Consider the following 24,414-nt stretch of genomic DNA (forward strand, 5'->3'; position numbering starts at 1 on the left):
AAGGAAATACAGTTGCGAGGGGGCCTTGGGGCATGTAAGACCAAGCAACAGATAAGATATCTTGGTAAGTACTAGGATCCAGGCAACACACTGAAATAGAAACGATCCAAACCCATTTTAGTGCGGTTGAATCCAACCATTAGGATGGAGAGCGATTTGTACGATCAAGGACCTTTCTGAGACATGGAGCTCTATTGCAGAAGAACCAATATTAAGTGAGAGTCTTGGAAGTACCTGAGGCCTTGCGAGGGGCTCCTGGTTCCAGGAACCCAAATAAACCTAAGTGGAGAAGAGACCTATTGAAGAACACCAGCTGCCAATATGGTCACCTGCTTGCAATGTCTGTTCTTCCAATACTGCCAAGTCTAATAATTCAAGTAAGGGAAATGTATATTTGGTCATGTAAACCCAACAGTTATTTATGCAAAATAATGTTACCTCACATTACTTCAAACAAACTCTAAAAGGTCTTTTCAACAAGCTTCTGCCATCAAGTCAGTAGAAATTGATACATTGGGGAGTTAGAAGTAGTTAAAAAGTTTTTAGTGTCAGACACAAATTGTGTTTTTGTATTCTTTTTCTACCAGTTCTCATTTAATTTCATGAAAAGAAAATGGTTTTAGATTTGTTTTTTTTTTCCAAAAGGAGAATATAATTACAGTGAAATTCTTCTGGATGAAGAGTGGTTTCTCTAGTTTAATGAAAAGAAAGACTAGGGTGACGTGATAGCAGTGTTCCAGTATCTCAGGGGCTGCTCCAAAGAAGGGGGAGTCAAGCTATTCTCCAAAGCACCTGAAGGCAGGACAAGAAGCAATGGATGGAAAATAATCAAGGAGAGAACCAACATAGAACTAAGGAGAAATTTCCTAACAGTTAAGAACAATTAACCAGTGGAACAACTTGCCTCCAGAAGTTGTGAGTGCTCTGTTATTGGAGGTTTTTAAGAAGAGATTGGACAACCATTTGTCTGAAATGGTATTGGATTTCCTGCTTGAGCCAGGAGTTGGATTAGAAAATCTCCAACTCTGTTATTCCATTATTTTTCTCAGAATATTTACAACAGTGTTCGTTGAATAGGTGTGTACCATGAAAACAATTGAGTGATGATTCCTTCTGAAAAGGTATGTATGTACTGCATGAATTTGCTGGAATGATTCCATTGTGGATGAATGAGATTTAAGTTAGGAAATCTTGTTGGAAATCATCCCTTGATCTCAACTCTATTCTTTGAGCTTAGAAATGAGAAAGCAAAATGTGTTTCCCTTTGAACCTCAGTGATAAATGGAGCACCACCTGCTGAAATGCTTTGCAGTTCTCTAGAAGACACAGAAACATTGGTTCTGCCCTTTCAATTAAAATAAGAGGAACAAAGAGTATGTTTGCTACCTTGAATTATTTATTAAAAAAATAATAAAATTGGGCCAAAAAATATCTAAAATAAAGTGAGGAGAAGTTTCTATTCTTTTTGTTTTGTTTTGGTTCTAATTATGAGTGATACCGCAAACCCAAGCATTCAATAGCTAATAGGAATTGGTCATAATATTGTTTTAAATGGTCAAAACCGATAAAATGTCTGTATAGTTTTTCTCTCCTGCTTAATATCATCAGATTGATCTACAAATTTCCTTCCCTATTGGGACTGCCATCAAGTGTATTCAGTAGAATTATGCCTGCTTTTAAAATTGGTGTTGCAGACCAGGGGTGTTAAACTCAAGGCCCAGGGTCTGAATCTGGTCTGCGGGGTATTTAGACCCTGGGCCGCAGGGCCACCCTGGAAACAGTGAAGGACCAGCCCGTGGTGCCTCTCCCAGCAAAAACAGAACTCGTGAGGGCCATGCATGGCCCTTGAGAGCTCTGTTTTTGCTGGCAGAAGGTTGCAGGAGGCTGTTGCAACTGAAAATGGAGGTCAGGAACTCTCTTTTTTCTGGCAGAGGGTTTCAGGAGGCCATTGCAGTCGAAAACAAAGGTCGGGAGCCCGTTTTCACTGGCAGAGTGCTTGGGCCACCACAGGTGCCCCCAATACGAGTGATCTTGAGTGGGTCCCGCCCACCCCAGGTTGACCCTGGTTAATCCTGAGGTCCAACACGACCCTGATGCTGCCCTCAATGAAATTGGGTTTGACACCCCTGTTATACACTATGCATGATTTTGGCATCTGTTGTTCATTAAAGCAACACATTTAATGTTATGCTTCCACATACATTGGTCACTGCTTTAAGGTATGGATTCATTAAAATTAAGAAATCAGAACCATTGGTATTGGGGAGTTGCAACCAGAAATGACTAGGTTTGAAGAGGGCTTTGAAACTTTAACTGATCTCATTTTGTATAGGAGGAGGAAGAATAGCATGAGGAATAGCAATAGCAACAGCAATAGCTCTCGGCCTTATATACTACTTCATAATGCTTTGTAGCACTCTCTAAGCAGTTTACAGAGTCAGAATATTGAGTCCTCATTTTACTGACGTCCAAAGGATGGAATCTTGAGCTGATCAGGGTCAAAGGAATGGAACTTCTGGCAATGAGTAGAGTTCCCCTGCAATACTGCATTCTAACTGCTGTGCCCCCACAGCTCTTATATGCACCGATCAAAGCAATTTTTAATCAGTTGAAAATCTGCTCTATTATTTTTAAGGTATTAGATAACTATAAAGCAAGACATGACTGCTTAAACCTACTGATTTGGGCAGGTGCTTTTCATAGCTTATATGTTGCATAATGTTAATTAAGTATGTATGTATACATTTATATCAATTTTAGTTCTCTTTTCATTTGAGGGCATCATGTAATGTTGAACGCAGCAAGATTATACCAAGATCAACATCACTTTGGTGTGCATGATTTAAAGAAGGCTGCATCTTTTCGAGCCAGGAGAGTGGAACATAAATCGGTGATTTCCAGTCCTGTAATGTTTGGTATGAGATAATTGCCACTGTATATCTAAAGTAACAAATGAAGTTCTAAGCACGCGGTTTCACAAGCACAAGACAAGTGCTAGACTATCAGCTGCATATTTCAAATATAATTTGTATACATATAGAAGTTCATCTGGGAGATATACTTCATTCATATAGGTTGGATCTGCCTTCCTGGTGGATAGTAATTATAATGTGAAAACAAAATATTGTGCCAAAAATGTATGAATCTCTCGTCTTCTCCATCTCTCATTCAAGTAACAGCATTACAATATGTTGTATCAAATTAATTAATCAAATTAACAGAACAACAATCACAATGAACCCACAACCAAATGATGCCATTGTTAACCCCAAATTGATCAGAACCCGTCAATTCCTAAAGACCCTCTGGAATAGTCAAGTCTTAATAGATATCAGAATTGCAGCAGAGGTGAGACAAAGGGCATATTTAGAGGTATGCTGTTCCAGGAAAAGGCCAGCTTTCATTTAGGTACTCTGATGGCAACATTTCCTATGTATTGGGAACTGCAACTCACTTATTGGGTGGGTATCCATATGGAGCAGGTGGTCTTCAGATACTACTCATCCGTTCATCAATTAATTAAATATTGCATGTAATTATTAAGATGGACAGCTAAAGTGTATCATTGTATTGGTTCAATTTGGTCTCCACTTTGTGTGTCCCTACTGGGCAGATGTTGATACTACAGTTTTAGATACAGATACAGCGTTGGAAGGGACCTTGCGGGTCATCTAGTCCAACTCCCTGCTGAAGCAGACCCTATACCATTTTTGACAGATGGCAGTCCAGTCTCCAAGCTTCCAGTGATGAAGCTCCCACAACTTCTGAAGGCAAACTGTTCCATTGGTTGAGTGTTCTCACTGTCAGAAAATTTCTCCTTATTTCCAGGTTGAATCTCTCCTTGTTCAGTTTCCATCCATTATTCCTTTGTTTAGCTGTCAGGTGCTTTTGGAAAAGCATGGTCCCTTCTCCTGTGCTCTCCTCCCCACTGGTAGGAAATATATTTAGGAGGGAAAAACTATCCACTGATCCATTGATTTTGGAAAGTATGTAAAAATAATAGTATAATAAATTACTGCTTAGAAAGGAAATTTCATATGAAACTGTGGAATCTCAGGTCTGATCTCATACTGCCACCTGCTGTTTCCAAAATAGTTTGCACATTTTGACCAAACTCACCTGTCCTGGAGACTTTAGAATATTTTTCATGCATCAGCTTTGGTACTACAAGTGTTTACATTTTCATGTAAATGGCACTCTGTTGGAAACCATAAAATGATAAGTAAAGGTAGTCTAAATATGTAGATTCTGGTTGAGTTAAAATTAATTTTCTTTCTTTCCCCCCACCCTTTAGTTTGTCCTATACAAATAAAGAATGCTGTTTATATACACAAACTCATCTTCCAACAGTCCCTCTCCCCAGCCAGTAGTCAAAATATGGCAACAATATCAGGAAGTAGACTTTGTGGGCAGAAAGGAAGAACAATTGGGTTAGACTTCGAGTCGGTTTAGTGTCAGTGTTCCGCCGATATCAAACAGAACTCTGAGGCAAGCAGGTTCCTCAAAGAACAGGGTTTTTGGACATATCATATGGGCACAGACTGGTGAAAACTGACTCTAAAGGTTCCTGCAGTTTTCACCTAATTAAAAGTAAAGCATTTATTTATTTATTTGTCAAACATGTACAAGATTAGTATAAGTATGACCATAAACAAGAACACAGGAAGTAAATACAGATAAATGGGGACAGTAAGACAGGGACAGTAGGCACTCTGGTGCGCTTGTGCACGCCCCTTTTAAGGACCTCTTAGGAATGGGGTGAGGTCAGTGGTGGGATTCAATTTTTTTTACTACCGGTTCTGTGGGCGTGGCTTGGTGGGGCACAGGAAGGATACTGTAAAATCTCCAGTCAGAGGTGGTATTTGCTGGTTCTCCGAACTACTCAAAATTTTCACTACCGGTTCTCCAGAACTGGTCAGAACCTGCTGAACACCATCTCTGGATGAGGTCCATGGTAGACAGTTTGAGGTTGAAGCTGTAAGGAGTTCAGGCTGTTTCCCCCCTTTCCCAAACAATCAGTCACATGGTTCAATCAAGGTGCTGTCCAGTTGCTAGGAAACTTCACTCCTCCTCTTTTCAGCCACCTGTCAGAATGTCCTTGGTTCTCAGGGGAAGCTATTTTGTTTTGACTACAAAACTCCGGCTATCTCTATTCCCCCCTCCCTATCCTCAGCACCATTGTGGCAGCACTGGACCCCAAAATGGCCTCAGTAATCCAGTTTCAGAGTTGACATTATGCATGCTTTTCACTGAATTGTTGAGTTTAAAATGAAGAAGGATGCTGTCATACTTTCAGTCTAGTGGTATTTACTCTTTTAAAGTTATTACATGTTTTGTATGTTCATATGGCATGCTTTTCTAATTAAAGTTGTAGCAACTGCATTTCTACAAGTTATGTCTGGCTAGTGATTAGCTGTTTTCTTGGCTTAGTGTGTTGAACCCAGTACATATCTTATAATTAAATGTAGTGTGGGAACCCAAAAATTTGATTAATTTGATAACCATCTTAAGCAAGTTGTGGGATTATAGCCTATACGAAAAGAGAGATAATAAACCATTCCTCTCAGGTGGATATTCAGTAAAATATATGGAATACACCTGAATGCCAGAATCTGTTCATTTTCTGAGACCATTAGACAACTATTTACTTTCATTGCATCCAAATCCTTTTTGTGGGACATTTATTTTTGTAAGATTTCAAAGATAAGAGAATATAAATAGAGCAAAAGAGAAGATAGATGGAATTTTCAGTTCATTACTTGACACCAGCCCAGTACTCTAAGCAGTTACTCTGTAAGCTTGTTTAAAATAGGCCAGGTTGTCAATTAATTGAGGACAACTAGCATGCCCTAATAAAATATTGGACCAGGACCAGGAAATATCCTTGATTTCTAGTATTCTTGAGGCCTATGCAGTTCAGTGGTAAGGAAAGAAAGGACCTACACTTAGGTAAAAAGGTCCCCCTCGCACATACATGCTAATCGTTTCCAGCTCTAGGCGGCAGTGCTCATCTCCATTACAAAGCCAAAGAGCCAGCACTGTCTGCAGATGTCTCCGTGGTCATGTGGCTGGCATGACTAAATGCCAAAGGCATATGGAATGCTGTAACCTTCCCACCAAAGTGGTCCCTATTTTTCTTCTTGCATTTTTACATGCTTTTGAACTGCTAGGTTGGCAGAAGCTGGTAACAGGAGCTCACTCTAGGGATTTGAACCACCAAACTTCTGACCTTTCTGATCAACAACTTCTGACCTTTCTCAGCATCTTAGCCACTGCTAGAAATACTTCAAAACCTCTTCCCAGAGGGGAGCAACAGAAATAGACTGTGAAGTGGGTGTGTGGGGCCTCTAACAATGCTTTGAGCTCTAAACATATAGCACTTATAAGCAGTATCTTAAATAACAGGAAGCAAGCTTCCTATAATCTTCTTGACTGCCCTTACCACTCTCTGTATGGACTTTCTATCTGAGGCACTGCTGCCACCTAAACAAACAGTGATGCAGTTTGTTAAAAAGCTTAACCGTGCCTCTGTAAAAAGTGGCCAGGACAGAAGGAGAAAAGGCAAGGATTGGTTGTAAGTAACTTTATTCAGTGCTGTATAACTTAGAACTGTCACTAAATAAATTGTAAAGCAAGGACTACCTGCATAGCTATTTTACTTATTTCATTTTTCACTACTCCAAGAAGAAAATGATGTTCTCCTTTGGGTACCATAGGCTAGTACCCTTCTCAGTTGCTATGCCACTTCTTCAGATGTCGTTTTCCTTAGGAAGAGGTTGGTTCCTACTTATTGTGTTTGGTTCTGTTTTGGGTTGTTGGTTTTTTTTGGAAAACGATCCAACCTCACATTTTCAGAAAGTCTTAACCTAGATAATGGATGAAAGTGTTGTCCTCCTCTAGACTGGATGTATCTGTTGCTCTGTATTATCAGGAAGAATGAGGGCTGGGGTTTTTTGTGTGTGTGAAAGTTGATTTATTCTTATAAGTGACTGTAAGCTGCTTTGACCCTAGTTGTTTTGAGTCATGTATGAATTGCAGTATATAATCCAATCAGTGGTGGGATTCAATTTTTTTTTTTACTACCGGTTCTGTGGATGTGGCTTGGTGAGCATGGCAGGGGAAGAATATTGTAAAATCTCCAGTCAGAGGTGGTATTTGCAGGTTCTCCAAACTACTCAGACTACTCCAGAACTGGTCAGAACCTACTGAATACTACCTCTGAATCCAATACATAAATAATAAAATATATATTGATGTGGGTGGGAATGAGCACTTGCCTTATCAACAAAACTTGATTTCCAGAATGGAAATCTGGGCAAAAAAAGCATCCCTAAACTGGATTCACTTATTTTCCACATTTCCCCCGGTTCTTTTACTTGCCATGACTGGTAAAGTCATTAGAGAATTTATCATAATCTTTATTCAAAGTAGCTCAAATGAGCTTTTAACAAGAGTGTTTGTATTAAAAGAAATGCTTCAGATATTGATGTAAATGATTCAGATTATATCCCTTCCTACACATTTGAATGGCTCACTACCAGCAAGGATGTACCATTACTAGCAATAATTCACCCAGTCTATTAGCTTCTTAGATTAAAGAGAACAACAACATTCAATTGCACAGTATGACATCCAATCCCACAAGGCTCTTTTCCTGCCACATTAGTATATGATAGAAAATATTTTCATATTTCACAAGCAAAACTGAATCCATGCAACAGTTCAGGAAATGGGGAAATGCCCAGTTATAGCACACTAGCTGAGGAATTCTGGGAGTTGAAGTCCAGAACATCTTAAAATTGCCAAGTTTAAGAAACATTGCAGTAGGTAATTCAGATTCCCATTATATTTTAACCTGATTTAATTACTACCTTTGAACTTTGAAACTATGAAGTAGTTCTCCCATGCCTATTATATTCTATGCGGCAAACCAAATTAATTCCAAAATCAGTAGTTACATGAGTTGGAGCAATGCTAAGTATTACACATTAAACTAAAATTGTAAAACTGCTTGTTGATAGTGAACTGCTATGACAGCATATCTATTTGCCAGAGTGGAACATAATCCAGATATTTGCTTCAACTGGGGATGAAGATCCCCCATTGTCTGCTCACTTATTGTGTGTAGTGGTCATCAACATAGTGAAGAACCCTAGTGTGTGAAGAAGGTTAACAAAATATTAGCATCAGTGGTGGTATGCTACCAGTTCAGACCGGTTTGGCCTAACCAGTAGTAAAAAAAAAGCCAATGATCAGCTGAGAGGAGGAAAAAAAATCCTCAACAATCAGCTGAGAGGAAAAAGAAGAGAAAAATGCAGGATTGGCCCTCCCACGCACCCCTGCACTTTTCTCTTCTTGATCCTCTCAGCTGATTGGCACTGCAGGTCTCAGCTGGTGTGGGGAAAGCTGTGTGCCAGCGTTAGGCAAAGCACGCCCACCAAGCCACACCCACTGAACTGGTGGTAAAACAATTTGAATCTCACCACTGACTAGCATCCAGTATGAAGTGATAGTAGAATAGCTAGCATTCTTAAACCTTGTTTAAGTCTATAGTCCTTTGCATACTTTTGAGAAGAAAACTTCACTAAATTCAGTAAAATTCACTCCCAGATAACTCTGTATAGCAGTGGCCCCCAACCTTTTTTGAACCAGGGACTGGTTTCATGATTATTTATTCTTCCACGGACCGGTACCTGAGTAACGCGAGACTCCACCGCCATCAGGACGGCTCTTCGTTCAAGCGCCCCCTTCGACGAAACTAAGGCACAAGCACCCAAACGCCGCTTTCCAACTGAAAACCTGGAAGCACTTTCCAACCAAAAACCCGGAAGCAACCAAAAACCCGGAAGCGCTGTCGAAACAAGATGGCGGCGCCAAAGCTTTGCGGCCTGGTAGAAAATGTTCCACGGACCGGTACTGGTCCAGGGACCGGTGGTTGGGGACCCCTGCTGTATAGGACTGTAGCACTAATGGACTTATTTACTACCTGCAGGAAAATTTAAACATTTACAAACACAGCGTTCATCTGAATACAAATCCAACTGGATGAGCCGCTGTTTGGATAATAGCACTTAGCACTAGTACTTAGAATTATATGCTGCTTTACCGTGCTTTGCTACAGCCCTCCCTAAGCAGTTTACAGAGTCAGCATATTGCCCTTCCAAAATCTGGGTCCTCATTTTACCCATCTCGGAAGGATGGAAGGCTGAGTCAACCTTGGTGACATTTGAACTGCCAAATTGCAGTCGGCTGGCAGTCAGCAGAAGTAGCCTGCAGTACTGCACTCTAACCATTTTGCCACTGTGGCTCATAATAGAAGATAAGGGTGAAGGTTAGGGCTAGGGACATTTTCAAGTTGCTCCATTCTGATCTCCAAACATATTGCACTATCCCAGCAGTTAAATCTTACCTCAGGATAAAAGATGAAATGAGATAATGTTTATTGTCATTTTTTTTTTACTGTGAGCATACTGGTCCATATTAAAATGCAATTCTGTTGCCTGCTCTTCAAGAGAAAGTGTCTATCTACCCAAACACATGCATAACACACATATACACTTTCTATATGCATACATAAATATATACCTGTACAGGAGGTGGTATTCAGTAGGTTCTGACCAGTTCTGGAGAACCAGTAGCGGAAATTTTGAGTAGTTCGGAAAACCGGCCAATACCACCTCTGACTGGAGATTTTAAAGTATCCTTCCCCTGCCATGCCCAGCAAGCCATGCCCACAGAACCGATAGTAAAAAAAATAAAATGAATCCCACCACTGACCTGCACCATACAGATTATGGTTCTCTATTATATCACAAGGCAGTAGAATAGTTTAAGGGGTGCAACATTGGTTGCAAAATCAAAGTTCTGTCTTCTATATATTGTTACCACTCTCAATTTCCAACAATTGTCCTTGTGGGCATCCATCTCATTTGGCCTTATGGCAGAGCTAATTTTTAGACAAAACTTCAAAATTTAGGAGCATCTATTTATAATATGACTGTGTAAATGAAATATACATGCAGTCTAAACTGTCTGTAATTCATTACTTTATGTTCATGAATCTAAGCTTAGGAAAGGTACTTCATTTAAAGTAAGGCCATCACAGAGCATTGATTTACTCTCCACAGCACCTGAGGGCAGGACAAAAAGTAATGAGCAGAAGCTCCTCAGAGGGATATCCAGCCTTGAAATAAGGAGGAATTTCCAGACAGTGAGAATGATCACTCAATGAAACAGCTTAACTCCTGGATTTGTGGGTGCTTCATTGTTCAAGAAAGATTGGAAAACCATTGTTCTGGGATGGTATAGACTCCTGCCATGGGCAGGTGGTTGGACTAGAACAGGGGTCTTCAAACTTGACAGCTTTAAGACTTGTAGACTTCCAACTCCCAGTCATGTTAGCTCAGGAATTCTGGGAGTTGAAGTCCACAAGTCTTAAACTTGTCAAGTTTGAAGACCCTTGGACTTCCAAGCCCTGTGACTATATGTCTTCACTATCATTGCAATTAGAATTCATTGGAATTGTAAACTGCCGAGAATCATTCATTGAAATGGGCAGCCATAGAAACTGAACCAATCAGTCAATCATATTATCTGGACGGCATTTATATCTGAAGTGGCAACTTCAAGATGTCTCTGAAGACATTGGCTTCAGAGTCTTCTTGGCTTCTTGACTTCATCTTTTTGGTCTCCCTGCTGATTGTTCAGAGAAACTTGAAAAGGTGGTTCTTCCCTGTAGCTTTCTAGACTTAGGAGAAGTGCAGATCTCAGTTCCAGTTCCAGTTTCCAGACCTTTCGCTGTCAGTAATTTGCCTGACTTTGCAGTAGAGAGTCTGTAACTCAACCTTTGTAGTGCTGATGGCTATTTTGCTGCCTTCCCATAGATTTTGCTGTAGTTTACCATTATCACTAAATGAAATAGCATACAACCAACACTTTCCTTGTACAGAATCTTCTAGATTTTTTGCTCTCCATGGGGTTGTTTATCTCCTCCACTAGTGCTTTCTTTTTCCTCAGCATGAGTTCAAGTAATTATAAAGAGATTCTAATTGAATTTGCGTGGCTTTATATGTGTAATTAAATAACATTACTTTTCATCATCCATCGAAGTTTTATTTGTTGTTTCTCTACCTAGCCGATATTTTCCTGAAATGGTGTACTTGTATAAGTTACAAAACTTAAACACTAATAGTAATAATGTGTTGGAGGAGGTAACATTAGAGTATGGATAGGAGCATTCCTGAGAATAGAATCTAAACAATGATTAGTGGAACAAACTTTATGACTAGAACAAAGAGAACATTTGGTTAAGGAAATACATCATAGAGATAGGCAGATCGTAAATACCTAGCAAACTACATCTTGCCAGTTGACAATCGCAGAGCAAAAGGTTATGTCTATGTGCCTGAACACAAGGATTTCTCTTTTGTTTGGAGAAACAAAACAACACTTCACAAACGCATGGCACAGCATGGGAAAACAAATCCACCAGGAAAAAGATTCAGCAGTCCATCTGCATTCAAAAGACAAATGTCATTCTTTTGAAGACAGCAAAGTCCACATTCTGGATAGAGAGGACCACTGGTTTGAAAGAGGGGTAAAAGAGGCCATCTAAATTAAAATGGAAAAATCCCCTCTCAACAGAAGGCAAGGAGTACAACACCACCTATTTTCCATTTCAGTCCTTTCAGTAGTTCCAAGTAGTAGTTCCAAGAAGGTTCCACACCCATTTGCAGATGACCCTAAGTGCACAGATAAACTCTCAAGTTGCATCAAAAGCTCTCAGAGAGCTAATAACTGACCTTCAGAGTATTAATGACCAGATGACTGCAAGGAATATAAATCCTACCATTCCTCATCAGTCAGAACTGAAGGAGCTTCTTGGATGACATTTGAAATGTCTTCAAGGAAAAAAACAAAGAAAGTCTAGTTGCCTTTTTTAAAAAAAGCACTTTTGGGACAACCATGACCTGGATGCTGAGAATCTCCACAGACATTAAGTGACTTGGTAACTTAACACTCTCATAGATAAAAGCCAGGAAAAAGGAAACCTGAAAACAGGATGTAGCATTATTCTTTGTTTCTATCCACTGCCCCTTGTTGCCAGCATTTATGAGATGCTGAAGTGCTGTTGAAGGTACATTTCCGACAGAATGGAAGTCATTGTCGCTATGCATTAGGTGACAAGAATTTAAAACAAAATAGCTGATTAGTTCTGACAATAAAGGAAGGGAAAGCCGTACAAACAGCAGCTTTCAATAAGATGCAGGTATACAGAGTAAGAACACAAAGGTCTATAGGTGCATTAGATTCTGAAGCAAATCCAACTTTCTCCCTTTCCTGAGTGAACTGAATGGCTTCTGATCAGTGGTGGGATTCAAATATTTTAACCACCGGTTCGGTGGGTGTGGCTTGGTGGGCGCGCTTTGTGTGCGTGCACACACTTTGCATGCAGGCACGTGCAAAAAGCATACTGTGCACAGGTGCAGAGGCATTTTGCAGGTGCAGAGGCATTCTAACTCACCTCCTGCAAGCCTGCATGATCCTGGTCGCTTCAGCAGCTGCTGCGCAGCACTCTTCTGTGCTGCATAAAGCAGCTGCACTTCAGATTCAGAGGCTAAAGGTGAGTATGGGAGCCCAGCTGGGCGGGTGGGCCCAACAGCAGAGCGGCAGAGAGAACTTGTTCGGTTTCTGCTGCTCATTGCTGCTACGGGCTCATCAGAACGGGGCTGAACCTGTCGAATAACACCACTGTTTCTGATAGAAATATATAGAATAATATCAATTTCCTGGGGCTTTACCAGCCAGCTTAATATGCCAAGAAGAAAACACAGATTTATAAAACCCTAATTATTTTGTACTGGTATAGTTAATGTTAGGGGGAACTTTGATTTTGTCATTTTAAAATAGGTTCAGATTTTGCTCTGTTTAGCTCTGCGATGTTTCTGAACCAGATCTTCCTTAGCCCACTCCCCTAATAATTATCTAGCAGATCCATGACTTTTTATAAAACATCAACTGCGAGTTTGTATGCCTAAGATTTCAAGATGGAGAATGGTAAAATGAAGGGTGTTTCAAATGTGTGAGAATAAAAATAAAGAAAAGTTGAGGCAACACAAGTTAAGAAAAATTTAAATCATTTGGGAAGTTTTTGATTGTTTGCTTATTCCCTCAGTCAAATTGTACTACTAAAATAATATGCTTGATTACAGCTCATCTTTAGCTAATGTCAAAAACCTAAGCAGGGTTAGTTGCAGTTAGTATTTAAATAATATCAGAAAATCTCAGGGCTGAAGGTTACAATGGGAGTGGAGAAATATTGGGGAAGAAGGAAATGTGACCTCTATTCAAAGTCTTCTTAAGAAAATTATATGGATATGCACATTATGTCACCAAGAACTGAGCTTGGAGTGAATTTAATTTAGAACATATAAATATAAACCTTTGTTGGAGTGAACCTCTGGCCAATCTAATCCAACAGCTTGTACCCAGAGTGGCCAACTAACTTCATGTTAGGGTTCCAATGGATGCTCTAATTAATTCATGAACCTCATGCCAAGTTTCAAAAGAAATCCAATTATTTATTAGGAGCAACATTGGCACCTTCTCAAGTGCAGTCGGCTCTGCCCTATGTAATTTACTGCTCACTATGACCCTGTTTCCTCCTCCTCCCAGGGTGTGTCATAAACCACATTTTCCAACAAAGCACTTTCCGGGCTGTGGAAAACACTGGTAACTTGAGACACAATCTGGAGAAAGGTATGCGTGGAATGTGCTTCTGGTCATAGCAACGAACTGCTCCATCAAATGTTTCCCTGTCTCCTTCTTATGGCAACTCGAGAGCAAACCAGGAATGCTTTACGAGTTGGCACTGCACAAGGAACCCTACTTATCCCTTAGGAAATGGACCTCAGAAGCAGAGGAAGTCAGATTGCCATCTGAATAACCGATGAAGCTATTCAGCCATTGAACCCATGACTTTCATTGATTGGTCCAACCCTTTTTGAAATTAAATTTTATTAATTTTATATTAATTACATTTCTTAGTGCTTAAGAAACATCGTGTTGTCTGGGTGTTTAATTTGCTTAACAGTACAAATGCCATTCTTACTCTCCACCCCTTTTTTTCCAACCACTGGTAACATAAGTTCCATTTTGATAATATTCTGCTTTTTCTTTCTGTTTGATTTTCAATGCAAGTCTATCCATTTCTGCACAGTCTAGTATCTTCTTAATTATCTCTTTATCTTGTGATGTTTCTTCACCTTTCCATTATTGTGCAAAGATAATCCTCACTGCTGTTAAAATATTTAATACTATATATATACTCATCAAAATTTTCTGATATCATCCCTAATAAAAACACATCAGGTTTAAACTCTACATGTTTCCCTCTTATCTTTTCTAACCATCTATGTATTTTTGCTCATTTTTTTTTTAGCACAAGTCCACCACTTATGATAAAAATCCAACCCTTTTTGAAGCAAGCCAAGCTGATAGTTAGCACTAAAACCTATATCATTTCAAATAATAATACTAGCAACAGCACATAGATATATACCATTTCGCAGTATATAAAAGAGTAAATAAAATGTGTCCTGAATATGTTCTAGATAATAATTCATTTTTTAAAAAAATGGAAGTGCTAATTTTTATTTGTATCATTAGTTTTATATCTAATCAGCAACTACATTTTTGTCTTGGTCAACTATATTTAGATTTGACATGAGTTCTTTTTAGAAACAGCACATCCTAACTATGAAACATCTTGCCAAGTTGCCTTCTGCCAATTTGGGAAGGATCACTTTCTTCTGACTTCTTTTTCTCTTGCCAGCTTGTTAGATGTTTTAACCAGAGAGTTAGTTTTATCTTTGGCACTTGCCTCTTATTTTATTCAGACCTCTTTTTTTTAAAAGGTCCAGTTAACTATTTTTCAAATTGATATTTTTTGGGTTTTTGGAGATGCGGTTGGGGGCACAATGCACTGAAATTGTGACTGATTTGTGGTAAATATGTCTTCAGTAATTAATGACAAGATTGAAAAAGTAGCATAAGTAAATATCATGCTGAAGTTTCCTGTGAGTGTAAAGGAAAAAAGATCACACCAGAATATGATAAACATTCAGTTAGCAGATTTTAGCAGTCTTAAATTCTTAAATGGGGGAGAATTAAGCAAAGGGTAACCCTGGATCAAAAGCTGATAATCTCTGATTAGATCCCATCCTTAGCTTCAGACACAATTATAATGCGTATGATATTAAAGCATCCTCAAAGCAGAATAAATCATCTGTAAAATAAAGCCAAAATTCAGAAACAAAAGCAAAAACAAGCCAACAAAGCAAAGTGACATCGTGATGTAATCCAAATAATGGCCATTTTATAAGATGACTTCATTAATTCATTATTAGCAGAAGAGAGTCAAAATCCAAAATGGCTGGTTTTTAATGTCATGAAATTAAGTAGTAGTCTTGTATTCTTTTACATTGTGATAGGGAACCAGTTGAATGTAGCAGTTAAGAAGTTGGATGCATGCTGAGACCTAGGTGTGAGCTAATCCCTAGTTACACAGGGGTAACTATCACACAATCATTCTCAAAGGGAGAGGGTTGTGAGAATTTGATAAAACAAGCTGCCCAGATAACTTGTTTTGAGTTCATGGAGAAAAGTGGGGAGGACATAAAACTAAGAAATAAGCAAATAGACCCATTTATATATACATGGGAGCCTGCCCATCAAGATCACGATTCCTGATAGGGGTAAAACAGGTAAAACATCTTATGACTCATTTAGTTTTACAGACTTTTTTGGTGATGATTAATTAAATGCTGCAATTGTAAATGAACCACTGCTTCATGATGGGTGCAGAAATAAATTCCAGGTTTTAGCAAAACCATTGTAAAAGCATAGTCATGTGACTGAGGGATGCTGCAAATGGCTATAAATATGGCCTGATTGCCAAGCACTCAAAGTAGGTTTAGGTGATCATGGGAGGGGTGTACATAACCACTGGAACTTTGAATCTGGGTCATAAGCAACCCCCTGGTAGGACAGTTGGAACTTTGAACAATTTGTGAATAGACTGTAGGCTAAACTAAAATCAGTAAGTCTATTACTTGATTAGCTATGGATAGGATAGGACAGGACATGACAAAAGTAGATAGTGTTATTGCACTGTTTAGATATGTTCTTCCTAAAGCTTCAGGCAAATGACACTAGCAGCCTTAAACATGTTGCCACTGAATAAAATGTCAAGAGAGGGTTTTTTTCTGTTTAGATCTCTCTATATCTTTTAAGTATTTCATGATGCCAACAGGCATGTTCTGTTTACATGTGGCTGTTCAGAATGTGGATTAGGGAAAAACAGCAAAAACTGTTTTCAGCAAAATAATTTTCAGCAAAAACTGAAAAATGAAACTGTGTTTGTGGGATGCAGAATGACTTCTTCTCCCAGAGGTTATTCATATGCATTCATGTTACATATATAGTTGGTTATCTGTGACAACGTCATTGATCCTTTGGGGTAAGTGTAATCCCATATTTATTTTGTGGCCTAATGAGGCATGAAAAATGCTAGCTTTGTTTTGTTTGCACTTTTTGCCCCAAAATATAACATATCAGATATGTTCAGGAAGCTGAAAACTCCATCTTGTCCTGAGGCTTATTGCAGTTTACCTCATGACAAAAGATCTTCACCCAGAGAAAGCAGAACACTTTGATTGTGTGGTGATGTGCTCTTCTTGGTTTCCTTTACAACTGTCTTTCTGTGAGGCTCATATCTTAGAAGGACAACATGTTTTCTCTTATATCTTATGCAAAGGACCAGAACATTTGAAGCCTACCAGCTGACACTGTACAGTATGAAAAGACTGTTAGCATGACAGGAGCTGTGTTACTTGCTGCTGCTGTTGTTACCTGAGGTAAAGACTAAAGGCTCCAGAAACAGCACAAATAAAAGAACCTCCCACACTGATATGGGTTTGAAAACCATACTGCAAACTGTTAAGCCTCAAGACTAGAAGGTTGAAGGTGTCTTTGAATGGTAGAGTCTTGCTCAGACTTTATTATTGCCTAATTACAATATTGATGTTGAGGAAAAGGAACCAGCAATCTCCATGGGTTCAAACATTCAAATCGAGACAGATAGACAGATACTATCCAGACATCATGGAAATAAACAAGAACCAAAAGATAGTGATGGTGATAGATGCAGTGGTGCCAAGTGACAGCACCTGTAAGGGCCTGCCTCTCCTCTCTGTTCAAGAAGGTAAAACTCTTGAAACAATTAGCATTTAAAAAGGAACCTTTTATTGAAAGAAATGGATTGCAGGACAAAGGAAGCAGGATTTGAAGATTCCCACACAATTCACTAAGGATAAATTAGGTAGAAACCCCACCCCTCAGTCCATGTTGAATAAGCCAATCCACAGGTGTGAAGGTTTTTTTTTTGAGAATCACAGCTGAGAAGGTGAAGAAGAAGTGGTTCTTAGGCGTCTCTTGATGGAGGCTTCAGAATTGAGACATAACAGATGGGCCACCCCCCTTACATTCCCAAGAAGGTAAATCAAAGTACAGGATAGATAAGCACCAGGAAAATGGCTATAAACTAAAGAATGCACCTAAGTCCTTCCCCACCAGAATGGTAGCCTCCCGATAGGGATCTATGGGACAGCAATCTCAGGAAGAAGAAGAAGTATGAGAAACTGGAGAATTACCAGGGCCTGAAGCAGGAACTGGGGAGGATATATGGAAACTAAAGACCAATGTGGTCTCAGGAGGGTCCTTGGTGCTGTCTGAGCTTGGTTGTTTTCTTGCAGATGCTTCAAACTAGGTAACATCATCAGCGCATTGATAATGTTACCTAGTTTGGTTAATGAAACATCTGCAAGAAAACAACCAAGCTCAGATAGCACCAAGGACTCCTTATTTCAATCCTGAGTTACAAATATTCTCCTTTATTGGCAACATGGTCTCAATGGTAGTAGGGATACTTGGGGCTGTCTCTTAAGTTGGAAGAGTAGCTTTAGAAGAGTAGGGCATGTGGGTAAATGACCATCCCTCTGATAACATCATAATTACTTGTCATCTCTCCCTACTCCCCAATTTCAATCATATTATGCCCTTTGATTTTCCCTGTGCTTGGTTCTCATTGGATGACACTACTGGTGGGTTCTGCCTGGATAAGTAACAGAAATAAAAGATTGTAGGGAAAGGAAATTAGATTTGTCTTTCTTGTTGTAATATGAATTATTGAAAAAAATGAAGATGTAAGCAAACTTATATCTAAGCTGCTATTGTTATTCATTTCAGAGATCATTTCTTTGAACTGAACTCTGCCACCTCCTTAAGTTTCTCAGAACCATTTTCAGATTCAAAAGCCAAATATTTTCTGCAGTATGGAAACAGATTTAGCTTTGTTTAAGCAACAGGCAAAGTACCATGCATTGTAATTATATAAAGTTCAGTTCCCTGCAGAGATGATCCACGTTTCTCTCAGAGGTACTCTTAGAAAGTTAAATAAACAAACACCTTTCTTTATCACTATGAAGGAAAAAGGAATGCAACATTTCTAGAGTCAAGGCTAGACACATTTTTATAGATGAATTCTGATCAGTGAACCTATGGAATTTGATCTATTTGATGTTTAAGTAAAATAAAGTAGTTTTTTAAATGGTTTCTATTTTGTATTAGAGACGTAGATTAGACTCAGCTGTACTCTTGATCCTAAGGGAGAAATGGATTTAATTTGACTGTTGTGAAAAATATAGGCTGGTGAATCAATTCTGTTCTAGTTCTAACCATCAGGAAACAGTGTTTGTATTTATTTCACCAGAGCTTTAGAATTATGTAAATTCTGATATTCTGATATCAGCCTTTCTGATATTATTTATGAAAAGACATGATGCCTAGAAGAAAAAAGAGGCTTACTAGTAACTAACAGATCTGTTCTCTGATCAAGACATTATCATCATCTAACAATTCTGTAACAGATTAACAGAGTTGGAAGGGATCTTGTAGGTCATCTAGTCCAACTCCCTGCCCAGGCAAGAGAACCTACACCATTTCATCAATGGCAGTCCAATCTCTTCTTGAAAGTCTCAAGTGATAAAGCTCCTACAACTTCCAAAGGCAACTTCTGTTCCATTGGTTGATTGTTCTCACTGTCAGAAAATTTCTCCTTATTTCCAGGTTGAATGTCTCCTTGTTCAGTTTCCATCCATTATTCGTTGTCTGGCCTTCATGTGCTTGACCCCTTCCGCTCTGTGGCAGCCCCTCAAATATTGGAACACTGCTACCATGTCTTCCCTGGTCCTTCTCTTCACTAGACTAGCCATGCCCAGTTCCTGTAATCATTCTTTGTATATGCTTTAGCCTCCAGTCCCCATTCTGGTTGCTCTTCTCTGAACTTTTTATAGAGTCTCAATGTGTTTTTTATAGTGTGGTGACCAAAACTGGATATAGTACTCTAGGTGTGGTTGTACTAAGTTTTTATAGAGTGGTATTAGTACCTCCCTTGATCTTGATTGTATCCCTCTATTAATGCAGCTTAGGATTGCATTGGTTTTTTTGGCTGCCACATTAATGTGCTCAAAGCACACATTGCGTATTTGTTGACATGGTCTCTAGATTTCAAAAACTAATGCCATAATATGGTAAGCACCTCAATCCTTAGAAACCAGGAGATGTGAGTTGCAGTTGTTCCTTAAGTGTGAAAACTGGCTGGGCATACTTCAGACCTGGAGCCCTCTTTGATATGACCTGATGGTATTGTTGCTGTGGGAAATCAGGAGGTGGGGACATGTGTATATACTGTACATTGCTTTGTACATTCATGAACAATAAAGTGGGTGGAAAATGGAATAATGAATCAATCCTCATTGACATAACCATATGGCCTAACCAGCAGGACTCAGTTTAGAAATAAATGTAAATTGCCAAGCTTTGGCATTGTGATGATATTATAACCAACTATGGCAACTGTTTCTTCAGCACATTTTCGGGAGCATGAAGTTCAGAGTTCATTGGCTCAGCATTTATTTGTCCTTTCTGCACAAGTTAAGAGACATATTCAAAGCTATTTATAATGATTGGCTGGGAATGTGTCAGGCTGCTAATAGGAAAACCATACCTCCCAGTAGTCCTAAATGTTAAGTCCTTTTCAAGCGTTCATTGTTCAGAAGGATTTAAATTTAGCTTGTGCAGAAAGCCAGGTAGGAAATCCATAAATCCCTGCAGTAAAGGATAAATATTCTCTTTGCCCAATTCTTTTAAAAGTGGAACAGTTATCATACAAATCACAATTTCCTTTCAATACTTACCTGATTAAGTGATCCTAGAAACGGCAACAGTGTGGTACTTGTTCTACTTTTGAAGGTGGAGCGGGTTGGAGGACATTGTATGAGGAGAAGAAAAATAGAAACTGCAGTAGACCAAAATGCAAGCAGATTTTTAATGAATCCCAGACAATGATGCTTTAAACAATTCTGTTAGCTGAACGGAAATGATACTTTATCAAATAGACTAATATAGATGACACAAAGAACAGGGTCCAGAGGGCTCCCTTGCAGCAATGTTGACCACCAGTAGATAGTAAAGGACTAGTTTTATCCTTATTAGGTATCAGAACCTACATAGTCAACTAATTGCCTTCAGAAGTTGTGTGACCTTCACCATTGGAAGCTTTCGAGAAGAGTCTGGACTGCTATCTTTCAGAAATGGTGAAAAGCCTTCTGCTTGGGAGGGGGGTTTGGACTAAATGACCTACAAGGTCCCTTCCAACTCTGTTATTCTGTTAAAAGATGTTATTTTATGGGGTTCACACCTCAACTGTTAAATAAACCCATGGATTATTGCATTTTAGATTATTACATTCAAAATAGTAGCTTTAGGACGTATTTATTTATTTATTTATTTATTTGATTTGCCAATTGTTTACAAGATACTAAGTATAAGTGTATACATAGTTGTGAATACATGAAATGGGTACATATAAGAAAAATAAAAGAAGAATAAGAGAAACAATAGGACAGGGACGGTAGGCACGTTGGTGCGCTTATGCACACCCCCTATCCAAATCTCTGTGGTCTTGCAGGAAGGCATTTATAGAATCAATCAAAATAACATAACATAGGTAATCCTTGGCTTATCATAATTCATTTAACATCCATTTGAGGTTATGACGGCACTGAAAAATAATAATTTACAATTGATTCTCGCACTTATAACCCTCACAGCCATCCCATAGTCACAGCAGCAAAATTCAGGTGCTTCACAACCAGCACATATTTACAAAGGTAGTAGCATTCCAGGATCACATGATTTTCATTTGAGACTTTCCCAAGAGGTTCAGACCAGCAAAGTCAAACAAAGAAGCAGGATTCAGGTAAGAATCATATGATTTGCTTAACAACCCTGGTAAAAAGGTTGTAAAATTGGACACAACTTATACAACAAATGCATCCCTTAGTGATGGAAGTTTTGGGTTCAGTTGTGGTTATAAACTGAGGACTATCTGTATAATTCACTCTCCCATGCTGTTAGAGATAGAGGGAGGGAGGGAGGGGGAGAGAGGGTGTAGTCGTTAAAGAAATAGACTAGAAACTGGGAAACTGGGAATTCTAGTTTTTCCTTAGGTACAAAGCCAATTAGGTGACCTTGGACCAGATATTCTCAGGCCTAAGAAGAAGGAAAATAAAAACTGCTTCCAAGAGAACTACAGAGACTTTTGGAATCCTCAAGAATCAAGACTAATTCAAAGGTACACACGCACATATAAATAAAACTATCTTCTTTGAAGATGATGGCTAAGAAAGAGAAGAAAATTGATCATTTGATAGTGGACAGCCAACTCAGGTTCTCTTCCCCCAGAAAAAATCTGCAACAGGTATTTTCCATGAATCTACTATAAAAGATATTGGAACCCAAAAGTTATTGGGACCCAACTGTGAACATAAAGGAACAGCTCTATTTAAGGACAGCCAAAAACTTTTATATAATAAGAAGCAAGATACCAAAATGTGCACCAAAATATGTACATCCCAAATTAACACTGGTTGATTTTGATTGTGGATAATAGCTATTATAATGACAAAGATATTTATGAGCTAGTGTGAAGGTTTACTTTTTCATCTAATAAGAGAATCTGCTTGATCATGTTTTACTTATAAGGTCATGAACTATCTACTGAAAATAATTTGTACACATAATGTGGCAGATAAGACCCTTCAAAAGGACAAAATCTGCTAATATGATGAACCAAATAGATACAATCCAGCAACTTATAATAACAGGAGCTTGTTGATGCAAGCAGAAACAGGCCTGAATATCATAATTGCTGAAGATGTGAAACAAGAAATTATGAAATGGATAGGATTAATTTAAATTTACAACCATTTCTTATCCAAATCCAGATCCACAACTGAGTGCTCAGGGATGCAAGAAGCCTCCAAAATAGGATGATGAAGCCCTTAGAATCCTCTAAAAGTTGACATTAAATTGTAGTGTTTGATGTGATTAATTGGGGAAATTAATAAACATATGATCATGGAATTGAATTAAATGTAAATGTACCTTAAGTAAAACCACTTTCTCCTTTTGATGTGGACATTGCCACTAGTTTAATGCTTACCGTGAGCATTGTAATTGTAACTGTAGTTCACATTTGATGGTGCTGGTATTAACGACTGGGAATGGAAATTCCTTTAGCCTTTAGTTTCCATTCTCTCGCTGTTTTGCCAAAGGTCAAGCAATGATCAGGTGCCCAGGCAATTGGTTCCTCTGAATCCAGAGACAATTAACACACTGGTAAATAAAGATATTTTAAGCTTTACTAGTAACTCAAGCAAACGGATTTAAAAGCATAACATAAAAAGCACACATACCAAGCAAAATGATGGCCAAAAGTACTGATGTCTGTTGGGACTGAAAGTGGCCTTAGGTAGGTAGGTTTAAAACCTATCTAAGCTTCTCTTTTATATTAAACAATACTATACTAAACAAAATCCCATTTTGTACTTAATAAAATCAAGGCAGAATTATTTTGATTTCCCCCCTTCATGTTTCTCTCTTTCTTGGAACTGTCTAATCACCTGACGCTCCCCCCCCTTAATTGTTTAATCCTTCCTTCCCCAAGATTCAGTTCTACTTTCCTTCATGCCTAGTAGATGGCAGGGAAACAATCTGTTCACATTAGATTACTTTTTGCAAGCACATTGTCTTAACCATTTGGGTTATGTTCATTTTTCCTGGTCTCAGTTTCCATCATTTGGCTTTAGTGACGAAATCAATTATGGGAATCTGCTCTCTCCAAAATGCTTTTTCTGGAGGTTTTAAGTGATAGGTGCATGATTTCCACATATTATTGTTCTATATTCACATAACACATGTAACAGAATGTTCAGTTAGTTCAGACAGGTTTTCTGAATGCTAGTTGATTGATTCTCAGTGAATGGCATTTCTTCACGTGAGATTAGAAAATGTTTTTTTCTCGTATTGTTGCAATCATACTCAAGCTTCTTGACTGACAAAGTAACCTTTTTGAATTTTGACCAAACATTTGCTTAAAAAGTATATCTTTGACCATGAAAGGATTATTTTTCTTTTTCAAACAAATAAATCTTACTATAATGATTGAGCCATAATCTCTTCTTAACAGAATAATCACCATTCTGTTGAAAATGAACATTGCTCACAGCTTCTTCCACAACACAAAAATTGCCACTAAAACCCTACTACAAAATATAAAACTTCAACAACTTCAATAAAAAGACAGGAGATTAAAGTAGAAACTGAACAGAATTCCAACCACAAGCTTGGAAATTTTGATTGCAGACTGATGACATTCCAGCTGCTTAGTACAATTTGCTTGCCTTAGAGTATCTCAACAATAAAGAAACAATTTCTGAACATCTCACAATAATTCATATTTTGCCCCAAACCGCTTCTCCTGCTATGGCTCCAAACTGAAGCCAAATTTCATACTCCAGCACCAGTAATTTTAGCATTATAAATAAAACTATCCAAGAAACACCTTGGTATATCTTTCTGATTAAATTGTTTGATGGCTGCAGGTTAGATTCTCATTTTTTTCTTTTTCTTTTTAAAAGCAAATATTTAGGATAAAAAATACAAGTTGGTGAGTATAGCATAGACTGATGTTCCAAAAATGTATGATGTCTCATTCTGATGATGGGGAATCAGTCAATATGAATAAATCATAGGACTGGACATCCATATCTTCCCCTTTCACCTTAAATCTCCTTCTTCTCCTCACCTTAAATCTCCTTCTCCCACTCCTCCTGCTCCTCTTCCTCCTCCTGCTCCTCCTCCTAATCATGTTTTTCTGCACTGTATGTTACTTTTATATGCAAGCTTCCATTATTAAATTTCCTAGGTAAATTCTTTTTTAACATATACTGT

This window comes from Notechis scutatus, chromosome 3 (genome assembly GCF_049901735.1).
Source record: "Notechis scutatus isolate UNSWTSFEM ecotype Mainland chromosome 3, rNotScu1.2, whole genome shotgun sequence".
Taxonomy (NCBI): Eukaryota; Metazoa; Chordata; class Lepidosauria; order Squamata; family Elapidae; genus Notechis; species Notechis scutatus.